Source organism: Culex quinquefasciatus, chromosome 3 (genome assembly GCF_015732765.1).
Source record: "Culex quinquefasciatus strain JHB chromosome 3, VPISU_Cqui_1.0_pri_paternal, whole genome shotgun sequence".
In the NCBI taxonomy this organism is placed as follows: domain Eukaryota; kingdom Metazoa; phylum Arthropoda; class Insecta; order Diptera; family Culicidae; genus Culex; species Culex quinquefasciatus.
The window spans coordinates 163200828-163213586 of record NC_051863.1 but is presented as its reverse complement, the minus strand read 5'-3'; the positions used below and the strand labels follow the sequence as shown (position 1 = coordinate 163213586).

The 12759-nt window shown below is 31.3% G+C and overlaps 1 long non-coding RNA gene across 2 annotated transcripts in view; it reads right to left on the bottom strand.

Annotated features, from left to right (window-relative positions):
• LOC119770411 overlaps positions 1-12759 on the bottom strand; it is a 66459-nt gene that overhangs the window by 42648 nt on the left and 11052 nt on the right. For both annotated transcript variants that reach the window (XR_005278808.1, XR_005278807.1), the window contains exon 3: positions 2048-2092. This is a non-coding gene — a long non-coding RNA (uncharacterized LOC119770411). The remainder of the gene's footprint in view (positions 1-2047; positions 2093-12759) is intronic.

The window sequence follows — 12759 nt, the reverse complement described above, 5'->3', positions numbered from 1 at the left end:
TTTGGCTCAAAATTTGCACTTATACATACTTATTTTTGCCTTAGGAATCTATTCAGAAAGTATCCCTGATGTCGATTTTTTTTTGTCACCCTACTGTTAATATAAAAAATGGTATGATATTCGAATATCTGTAACTATTGAAGGAATTTTCTGATCAATTTGGTATCTTCGGCAAAGTTGTAGGTATTGATGAGTACTTTTCGGAAAAAATAGGTACTTGGAAAAAAATCTTGCCGATTCTTGAATCAATTTTTTTTACAAAAACCAAAATTGATATTATTTTTATTTTAGAGACGCAACTTTTGATTTTTAGAAAAATGTGATTTTTGGAAAAAAAATCTAAGTTTTATACATACACTTGGTTTGTCCTCATTTTTTATGTAAATTGCTTTTTTGCAATCGAAAAGTATTTAATATTTTGCTAAAATCAATATTACGGTGGCTTTATCTTTAAAACAAGGCATATTATAAATAATAACTGTAAATACTTGTTGATTTCAAGTTCAATTTAACATAAAAATTAGGCTAAAAAATTGCACGTGTGAATTTTTTTCCAAAATCACCAAATTCCAATGAACAAAAGAAAATATATATTTGAAAATTACTGTTAAATATTAGGCATTGCAATGTATAAAATAGACAACATGAACATAAATTTTAAAACATTTTTTTTGATAATGTTCAATTTATTTTAATTATAAATTCAATAAGCCGTTGCTAATATTTTTAAAGTTTATGACGCTTCCCCTCCCCCTTCAAAATCGGTCCGAAATATCAGGAGGCAAAAACATATTTTTTTCAAAAAACTTCAAAATTTTAAAGGAAATAGAAGTCTAACTAACAGAAAACAATTAGAAACGCGATTTCCTGCGTTTAAAAACATATTTAGCATGTCTGGGTTCGATCAAAAATATTATCAATTTTTGTGAAATTCCAATGTTCATCACCGAAAAAAGCTGTTTTTCGGCGAAAAAAAAATCTCTTCAATACTTGAATATTATGAAAACTAATGATTGCAAAACAATTGGGCAGGTGTAAAATGCATTTTTAAACACTTTTTTATTCAAATGTGGAGACCATGGCTTGTTATTTCAATTTATATATTTCTTTTATTTTTTTGCACCACCAATTATGTTGTGAAAGATCTATTTTTCAAGGAGCTGCTCATGTTTGAAAGAACTCATAAAAATATATTTTATAGCCAACTGATTGTCACAGAACTGGTCATGTTGGAAGAATACAAAAACTCATATAGAACTATTAGATTTGTATAACCACATTTGTTTTAATGAACATGTTATGATTAAAAGAATGCATTTGTAAGCTATTATTCAAACATGCCAATCATTTTTTTAAAGAACTGTCAATGTTATTAAACGTTAAATGTAAATATCCTGCATCCAGTTCAAACCTTTAAGGATACCGAACCAAGAAGCAAAAAAAAATCTCGAGTGAGGGTAAAAAATTTAAATCTAATCAAGCTTTCATAATGGAGCATAATTTCAATAAAGGATGTATCCAAATACTACCCCTTGAAAAAAGTGCATCTGTATTAGTGGAGTGGCTCAACGGTATACGACGCGATGATCCTGACGGTTGGATCCCATTTTGTTGTTGTTGCTCTCAACCCTCAGCCCCGGAAGCTGGGACCAGACGGACCGAAGGATGCTAATATTCTCTCCCCGTTTGTGCGTGTGTGAGTGGGCCCTGTGAAAAGGATCCTTTCACTCCGTGCTCCGCCGTGGGTTTTTTTTTTTTTGCTGTTGTTGGAGGAAAAATCAGGTTTTCCACCTCTTTAGGCTTCTAGGCTTGACGTATTTTTTTGTTGCTTTCTCGTGGGAGGGTTTTTATTTACTCTGGAGGTTTTTCTTCGTCCGCTTTTCTTGACTTGATTTTGCGGATTTATTCAGGTTAGGTTCAATCAGAGTTAGGGGCAATATATTAAAATTAGTTGATTGAATTTTGATATCTACCCGACGGGGTGGGTTTGGGGGAAAAAGGTTCACCTCAATATTTTTTGTTTACTTTTGAAGCAAGCAAGACTTACCTTGTGAGTGTGTTTACAAGTCGTTGAGCAGTGAAGTGGAAAGTTCTGAAATGGAAGAAGACGCAGAAAACAAACACTCAAATTTGTGAAGATGAAAACGTCTTAAAGTTATTAGCAGCATGTCCTTGAAGCAAACGCTCCCTTCTGGCATCCTTCCAAAGGCGTCGTCGTTTCATATCAACAGTTTTCGGTGTGACGAGGAATGACATAATCAGAATAGATGAAAAGGAAATGAAAATAAATGGAATTCTTTGGTTGCGTTCATCTTCCGTTATCGTCGTCGTCCTTGGATAGGCGTCGTCGTCCTTTTACACGTCCAAGGGCAAAAGGAAACCGGAAAGGCATGGTTCGAGCTGGGTTTTTGGTCTCTTTCACTCTCGTTGGAGTTTTGCTGTCGATTGGTACAGGGTTGAATCAAAGTTGTGTGGAAAAATCCTTACTTTATACAAGCCGTTTTTTTTTCAATACTGTTGTCTCTACTTTTCCCTTAGTATTATTTTTTTCAAAAAGTCAGGATGAAAAAATATTCAATGTTGTTGTTTTATGATTCTATTCAAATAATTAATTTAATTTTTATCAAAAATAAAGTTATAGAAGTTTTTTTATAAAGCAAATATATTTTTAAATTGCAATCTATTGAGATTTTTTTTTGAACTAAATTTTAAACTTGTTAAAACAATTTCATATTTTTTTGCCAGCCACACCTTAATAATATAATTTAGGTGTGGCTGGCAAAAAAATATGAAATTGTTTTAACAAGTTTAAAATTTAGTTCAAAAAAAATCTCAATAGATTGCAATTTAAAAATATATTTGCTTTATAAAAAAACCTCAAATATTTTAATTAAAAGCTAAAACTAAAAACCACTTAATAAAATACCAATTAAAGTAATTTCAACAGTGAAAATTAAACAATTTTAAGGTAGGAACGATGACAAAAAATGAGTAAAAAACAAAAGACATTTCGTCGCCATCGTGCTAACTTGTCGTACGTGCATTTTGGGCCAAATTGAGTTAAGAACGCCATTTTGTGCAGCTCACAATGCCTCACCTTTTGACCTTCACAGATCCCCAAAATTCGATTTCAATCCTGAGATATTCAACAAAAACCGAAAAAACTCCGTGCATTTTTGTCACTTTACATATGAAAGTAGTTTCAATCTTGTCGTGCTATCTTGTCACTCCATGAAAATTGATGTAAGTTCGACAAAAGGCCAAAGGGATTTCAGGCCAGGAAAGTCAGGATGCGTTTGTCGCACGTGCAAGCTAGACTACCGTAAACATTTATAATTATAACTCGGGACTCCAGCAACCAACTTCAACCAAACTTCGGGACATTGCACAGAATGGCCAGCCAAACAAAACGTGTTTGTTATTGTTTACATTGCGTGCTCTCGTTTTTGTATATTCAAGGTCAAACATTAAAACGCGTTTTTCTCGGAACTTCAAAATGGCGGGTGCGACAAGATAGCACGACGACGTCGATTTATTTTTTTTAACATTTGTAAAAAAGGACATTAGCATTAAAAAGAACTAAATGATTTTTTTTAAGAATTTGGCTCTAGAACATAAACTTGGAAAGAATAGAAAAAAGCAAAAAAATATAATGAATGTTCAGAAGTAAGAAATAAAATGGTTTTGCTGAAAATTGGAATTTATAAAAAAATACAATATTCTAATGAAAAATACACAAACATTTTAGAATAAAGTTCCTTAAGCAATAACAAGTTTTCAATATTCTGCGAAAAAAGTAGAGAGTTAACGGAATTTTCTTTCAAAAAAATTGAACAGACTTTATCAATCAAAATTATGATTTTTAATCAAATTAATCACATTGAAAAACAACTTAGGGTCAGGGTGAAAAAAGTTGACTTTTGATAGAAATATTTTTTTGCAATTCCGTCGTGAAACTACTTACTTTTCCTGTCATTCTTGAACAACGAAATAGCCTACTTTTCTGTACCAAAAATAACAGAATCGAATAGCAACACTTTTCAAAATAAATGCTGAAAAGTTGAACTTTTCAGCACTTGTTTCGAAATGTAACACTTTTCAACATTTTTTTTATTTAAACGATTTATTGACAAAATACATGAAAATTTGACATAAAATTTCACTCAGTGTGTGTTTTTTTGGAATTGCAAAAAATGTTGTATGGAACTCGTTGCAAAACTTGATTTTTTCAGCACTCTTCGTATTTATCCAACTCGGTGAACCTCGTTGGATAAATGTACGACTCGTGCTGAAAAAATCCTCTTTTTGCAACATGTTGCATAAACTACTATTATGAAATTATTATTGTTGAACAAAAAGCATAACGGTAGCGTTGCGTTAGTTATTTGTAATATGGCTTTATTCAAAACTTTGCAAATGCTTTGTTGATTTTTGGAAACGTGTTTAGTTTAGAATTATATTAAACTATTTTTTTTTTGTATTTAAAAACAGAACTTTGTGAAAATTCGAGATTTTTTCCAAAAAATCTTATGGATTAAAAATTCTTCTAGAACATTGAATTGTTTAGAAGTATCAACGCAAATTATAAAATCAATAAAATTTAATTTTCATAAAATTTAAGATTTTGCGAAAGTTTTAGTATTTTCATCCGAAAACTCTTAAACATTGAAAATGAAGACAAATTTTCAAATTGTTCAATAATCAGAAAATTTTAGTATTTTCATAAAATATGGTATTTTGTAAAAACTATTTATATTTTAATCTTAAAACACAAAAAAAGAGAAAATTCCTTCAGAATTTCGGATCATTTGATACCTATATTGTAAATCATAAAAATGTAGACACTTTAAAAAATATGGTATTTTTTGAAAATTGTTATACATGTAATTATAATCTAATACAGTTAAAATGCCCATGAAATTTTAAATCATTTAAGACCCATTTTGCAAATTTATTAAATTTTTGTATTTAAAAAACTGTATTTTGTGAAAATTTTAAGCATTTTGTTCCAAAACTCTAAAATATTTTTTTTATTTTTTTAAATACCTAATTTGAGCTGGAATTGCTCAATAGTGAAAATGCGTACAAAATTTAGAATGTTTTATCAACCATATGTAAATTTATGTTTTAAAGAAAATCAGAATTTTGTTAAAAATTGGTTATTTTATTTCAAAATATCTAACGTAGTTCCATTCGTATATGTTGCATGATATAAAAAATGAATTAATATTGCAAAATTTAAAAAAATAATAATCAATATTGCACAATTTCAAAAAAAAATCAAAAAAATCTGTATTTTGTAATGAAAATTGAAATTTAATACCTTAGGCCATTGCAAACTTCATTTCATGCCCCCTTCCCTCCGAAATTTGGAGAAAAACATTGAAAAAACTTGTTAAATCGAATGTAAATAAATCAGGATCAGATTTTTTGAACTTTTTAAAAATTTGTAATTTTGAGAGCACAGACGAAAAAATTTAAGAATAAAAATGTTTTCATAAATTCATTGATATTTGCAGATTTTTGATAGTTACATTGCATTATATGCATTATATTATGTAATACTTTGCTCATGTTTTTAAAATAGATCTCAAATTTTAAATTTGCGATTGATAATATGTTTCATTGTTTGCCTCTTTCTTCCCACGGCCACGACCAGAGCCAAAGGACTAGTGCGTCCATCCCGGGATTTTCCCTAAACCGGGAATTCCCGAATCCCGGGATTTTTGATATTTTGTTCCGGGAATCCCCGAAATTGAAAAAAAAACATTTTTTGGCCTGGAAACTCAGATTTGGTTGTAGAAATAGATGAACAGTTCAATACTTAGTAATCGACCACAATTTTAAAGCATTAGCAAATTTGTATTCGGCATATTAAACATTTATTCGGTTTATGGGAAAATAATTAAAATTTTAGTTTACGGATCCGCAAAATGCCTAGAGCTTTAAATATTATTCATTATTTTATTTATTTTTTAAATATTTACGTTTTATGGTGATTCTAAACTTGGAAAAAACATATTTAATTATTTTTCATCAGACATCGGCATCTGGAGCAAATAAGGACAATAGTAACGTATTAAGACAGCATAATGTTCTGATATTTTTTTAATTATCAAAACAATCAGTACACCAATTTTAAAATTTATTGCTCTAAAATATCATGTACCTATTCAGACTGCAGTCCCGATTTCCTCCAGTTGGCGGTAGTGACTTAAAGATTGTTTGTAAAATATGTTTTATATAAAACATGAAATTCAAAAATTTTCTGAAATTTTACATTGCATGGTTTCATTATATTTGTTTTCATTTTTCTTTTTTTTAACAGCTTCAATGATTTTTTTTTTGTAGTCATTTCATATAGAAATATAAAGGAAATATATTAATACAGCAATTCCATTTGAAAAGAGCCTAAACCGAAAAAAAAGTTCTCCGATCGATCCGTCTTTCAATTACGAAAATGTTGGTACCCAGACATGTATAGGTCATCGCTGAAATTTTTTAAGTTATCGCAGTTTTAGTGAAAAAAGTTGATTTTTTGCCGATTTCGTCATTTTCCTGTTTTGGGCGCGCCGCGTCAAAAAACGTAGTTTTTATTTTCAAAAAATCATATCTCGGAAACGTACGGTTCGACATCGCCAATTTTTTAATATGTACTGTGAAATTTTCCGAGGAATCCGATAAAAACATTTTCAGACATAGGCTCTTTGGTCCAGACACGGTCAAAACGCCATTTTAAGTTTTCAAACGACTTTTTGAATAGTTAAGCTAGATTTTTGGAACTTCGTACTATTTTTCTCAAATAGCCAAACTCATCACCTTTCTTTTGCGTCCATGACAGCTAAAATCGGATAAAATGGCGCGGGGATATGATTTTTCGAAAAAAAGTGGTTTTTGCGAAAAATGACGAAAATTGCCATTTTTCGAACCACTTTAGCACGATGTAGGTCACCCTAATGGCCAAACAAAAAAAAATACGGGTCTAATTATTTTGGCCAAGGAACCCCCAGAAAAATTTTGAGCCCGGAGAACTTTTTTCGGTTTAGGCTCTTTTCAAATGGAATTGCTGAATAAGAATTTTAAGATTATAAATATGAAAGAATCAAAAACAACAATTTTTATTTTTTTTTAAATATAAAAAACAACAATTTTTAATATTTTCTAAACTTACTAAAAACTGTTGTTCTTGTTCAGATTGAAGTTCTGCTAATTCTATGAATGTAAGCTTGAAAAACATAACAAATTTAATAAAAACATAGATTTTATGACTGTTTAAAAAAAATCCCGGGATCCCGGGAATTCCCGGGATTTGAAAAATATTTTTCCCGTTTCCCGGGAAATTCAAAACCCGGGAAAATTAGACGCCCTACAAAGGACGAAAAAACGAAACTATTGGCACTACGCCCCCCGGGGCATGGCCTTCCTCTAACGTGGGATTTCTGCTCCAGCGCCTCTGACGAGACAGGAGAAACCGGGACCGACGTTTTACTTCACCATCCGATAGAAGCTCAGTGGATAAGGCGGGAATCGAACCCGCGTCTCATAGCATCATCGGGATCGGCAGCCGAAGCCGCTACCCCTGCGCCACGAGACCCACAATTTGTCGTGTTATTACTTAATTATTTATTTATTTATTTATTTATATATAAGGCCGTTGCAAATATTTTTGGAAGTTTATATCCGTCGACTCTGACCAAAGCCCGGTTGGTGGTGGGGGGTTGGGGGCGTAAAAAAATAAAAAAGTATAAAACTTGAAATTACGAGCCATGGTTTCAACATTTTAATGAAAAAAGTGTTTAAAAATGCATTATGCAACTAACTGTCCATTTTTTTTTGCCATCATTAGTTTCCAAAATATCTAAGTATTGATGAAAATTTTATTTTTTTGCGAAATTTTTTTTTGCGGTGCTGTACATTGGAATTTAAAAAAATGCAAAACATTTTTAAACAAGCCCAAACATGCAAAATATGATTATCAATGCAGAACAATGCATTTTCGATAGTTTTCAGTTGATTAGACTTCTATTTTCATGTAAATTTTGAAGTTTTTTGGGAAAATATTTTTTTTGCCCCCTGATTTTTTCAGACCAATTTTGAAGAGGGGGCGACATAAACATTGAAAAATATTTGCAACGGCCTAATTTGTATGACCTGATTCCACCCTCAGACCCAATGTCACCCCTGATGACGGTATGCATTTATATTGTTTAGTTTTTGGTTTATCTTATAGCTTTAGGTCTATTCTACATCTTCCAGTCACTATCTTTCGCCTACATGCTGGTTTCCATAATTTTCTTTAAGTTTTTTTTTTCTTCTAAAAATTGGCAAAATCACAAGTAATTTCATCAAATACCAAATTGGTTTGAAATAGCTTTTTTGGCGAACTTTTAGATCGTAGCCCGTCAAGAAGTGTAGTTGAATCTTTGAAGGTTTATATTTTTAAGTTTAAAATGCACTCTTTTACCGGCAAACCATCCCTGTCTTCTCCTTATGCTCATCCTTTATCCCTAATCCGGCAAACACCAAAACACCAAGTGACGAAGGAGCATTCCGGAGACGCTTTTGGCGTTGAAGGAATAATGGCCGAGCCGGACACTTTCACCGAACCCTCTGAACCCAAGTCAAACTCCGAGGGCACGCAGTAAGCCTGAACTCTACACCGCTCCACTTGACCGTTTTCAATTATTAAAGTCTTCCGCCGTCCGAGTTTGTCATAAACCTTCCCCCAGCCGCATTTTGGAGTGCCGTAAAGAGCGTCCCCGGAAGGGTCACCGAGATTTTTTTGTTCCGGTGAACGAAACGAAGCAAAAAAAAGAAAATGCCAGGCAGTCGTCACACAATTGGGCTGCTGCAAACAACAGAGTAAATGTGGCGCACCCCGGTGAATAATTTAATTCATTTTGAGCGAAATTACTGAGATATTTTTCAATTTGGCTGGACGGACAGGCAGGTGCCTCCTTCCGGGGGCAGGAAGAAACTTTCTGGAATTGTGGCAAAATGGAAGGTATTTTTTGAGCAGCTGGAAATTGTTCGCTCTCGTTTGATGAGGGATGATGACCGGGGCCAGATCAAAGGCACGATTGGCAGGGTAGATTTGAGCAGATATGTTGGCAATTTGCAGTAGTTTTAATTGGTGGCAAGTATTGTGGTAGAGTTAGTTTCAAGGAGTTGGCAGATGATTAATTCAAGTATTCGTAACTCTATTTTAATTGATTTAGATATTTCTCCTGATGTGTAGAAATCATTCATTATAATACTTTGCTTTATGTTATTAAGATGAAAGCATATATTGAACAAAAAAGTAGTTTTAAGGTCATTCTCCGTCAACTCTCATGAAATCGGAAACAAAGTTGCCGGAAACAAAGTTTTCGTGAAACTTTGCTCGAAGAGATAATTTTGGTCCTTGATACGAAATACGAGTTTTTTTAATAATTTGCAGTCTGAAATTGTGAAGATTTGGAAATGTGGTGTCCAAGGTACTGTTTTTTAAATATTGGACTCCCAATTCGATTACGTACTCAAAATTCCAAAAAAAATGTATTATTACCGAAAAACAAAACAACAAAAATTTCTAAAAGCTCTTCCATTTTTCGTTACTTAACTGTAAAATTTTTTAGGATATGCAGATCGGCAGAATAAAAAAAAGTGATGTTGAATTTAATGCTCAATTTTTGCCCAAAACAGGATTTTTTAAGGCACTTTTTCTTTACCCGATTTCTATGAAACTTTTGTAGACATGTTATCCTGTGCTTGTACAAGCCATTTTTGTGTATTTGAAGCCGCAATAATGTCATTTGAGAAGGGCGTAAGTGTTTTAAATATTTATGCACTTCGCTGTATCTTGAAGCCATTGCATCGTATCGTAAAGTGGAAAATTTGACGGGCTTTCCGAAAAAAGTACAGTGAAATAAAAAAACACGCCACTTCAATAAGATTTTTTGATTATTAAGTTTAAAATTTAAATTGAAAGGTGAACCCACGAATTTTATTCTTTCATTTTTTTTTGTGAAAATAGATGTAACAAAAAGATTCACGAAAAATGCAGGACGGACTCACCTAAAAAAAGTACAAAAATCATTTATTGAAACTGTTTTTTTTTAATGCTCTAAACATCAAAATTTTCAAAAACTGAAAACGGAAATCGATTTTCCAGACAATTTTACATAAAAGTTTCTATATTGACCACTGTCCTAAGTCCAATCCTTGTGAAGTTACAGCGGTTTAAAAAAAATGTAGAAAAAATGGGTTTTGAAGGTTTTTTACAATTTCTTTATGCCAGACTTGATTTTTTTTAGTCTCGTAAATATTTTTACCGGAAAGCTCATCCAATTTTGCATAAGATTGTTTTTGACCACTTTTTGAAATAACTCGTTTTTTGATGATTTAACCTAATTTCAAGAGTAAGTGAAATTTCACGATTTCGCGGACAGGGCGATATCCGTAAAATTTGGCATTTTCCGCGAAATCCCGTGAAATTTTATGATTGTGTGAAACTGTAACGACTTTTCTCAAGATTATTTATCAAACTCAACTAGGAATAAACAAAATCATATGAACTACTGTATAACTAAGCAAGTGAATACCCTTGTTTAATTTTTAGTGATTTTTTTCGATTTCGTGGACGGAGTAATATTCATGAAATTAATAAATTTTCTCAAATCATTTTTTTTTTTTCAAGATAACAACATAATAAATATTTCATCCATAAGTAAATTAGATAAGTTTTAAATTGAATAGTTTAATATTAGACATTTGAAGAATTGTCAGATTTTACAGTTTTTTTTAGAAACTAACTAACCCAAGTAACATTTTTCCAGGAGTTCTACAAGAGCTCTTCAAAATAGCTACAGCATAGCAGTTTGGACCGCTGCAAGATACAAATCTCTTCAAAACATCTCCAGGAGTTTGGAAGAGTACTTGAAGAGAGTTTTATCCTACCGCGGTCCAAACTGCTATGCTGTAGCTATCTTGAAGAGCTCTTGTAGAACTCCTAGAAAAAAAATGTTACTTGGGAATTTTAGTAATATTTTCATTCGCTTTAATAAAAATTATGCAGCTATTTAATTTGAAAGATATAGTTTCAAAAGGCATTGAAAGAATCAAGCTTATTCAAAATAAAATTTGAGCTATGAAACCATCTTTTAGAAAAATTACAGATTTTTTCTGAGTCCTGTTTAATTTTAACGATATTTGATTATTTGGGTGAACGATTCCTGGGAAAGTATAAAAAAATACTGTTTTTGTTTTCATTTTGATTAAAAAATCGATGTCACTACAAATTGTTTTATTATTGCTTTTGATTTAAAATTTAAATATTGAAATTAAAAACCTTAAAAAAAATTAATGTGCTAAGTGTCTCAAAAATTTAAATTTTTTCACTCATTTTTACTGGACAAGATTGTAAAATCTTGTTCTGATATAAAATTAAATAAAAAGAAGCAAATCGGCGCAACTTTTTCAACTTTCTTAGTGGAATATTAGTATAAGTAATATTCGCTAGCCTTTTTGTAACATCTTAGGCTATTTTCACAAAAATTTTGAACGAAAAAAAAATTGTGGGCTCACTTTCAAATTTGACTTTTAAACAAGCCACTTTTAATAATCAATAAATCTCATAAAAGTGGCGTGTTTTTTTCTTTCAGTGTATTTTATTTTCCCGTCAAATATCCTACAGGTTTGTCTTTGACCACTTTTTGATATGATGCAACGGCTCCGAGACACATAAATATTTGAAACATTTACGCTCTTCTCAAATGTCATTATCGAGTGAATCTGGCTCCATATACACCAAAATGGTTTTCATAAGCGTAGGATAACATGTCTACAAAGTTTCATTGAAATCGAAGAGGGTCCGGTACAACTGATTTCCTGTTTGACATGAAGTTGCTCTTTAACAAAAGTTTGCATTAAAAGTAAAAACTTTAGTATTTTAGAAAAAAAAATGAAAAAACTATGTTTTTCATGGGTTTTGAAACTTTTGGTATTGATAACTTTTAAAATATAAATTGAATTCAATTCCATTGTTTATCAACATTTTTCTCACGTTTTATATATTTTTTACTATTTTAAACAGATATTTGAAAATAAAATATGGCTTTCTGTGATTACATGACCAAAGTTTACGTGCTATTCATATCAATTTAAACTTCATATGTCTGTATCTATGATATTTGCTCAATCCACCCCATTTCATTTGAAATTTTCTAATTTCACGGATTCTGTCACAAACTTTTTTTATTAGTTATAGAGGTACAAATATTTATTCACTAAAACTAAAAATTATTTGGATTTTACCAGCAAACGAAAAAATTATGGAATTTTATGTTAAAAAAAAATCTATTTAAAACTAACTGCCCAAAATTTTACCAATATTATTGAGTTTTTTTTTTGCAAATAGATTAGACATAACATAGAGGTTATGTTTGAATGTGTTCAGCTCCTCAGTCGCAAGTTATTAAAAGTCAGTATTAACTTTTTATCAAACGTTTCAACAGACTATGCGGGCTTCCTCACGGATTAAAATGTTTATGTATTTTTGTCTTCATTTTTCAATCTTTGCAGAAGACCGCATGGCTGATCAAAACTTCGGTAAATCTATGTGGTTTTACTAGCTAAAGACAGCCGGAAACAAAACCCCAATTTGGATGAAAACAGTAGATTAGCACAAAATGAATTCATTTGCAATTAGCAAATTCAACAAAAATTCTCAAAAAAATGTCATTTATTCATCCTAGAACTAACCAACACACCTTGTGACTG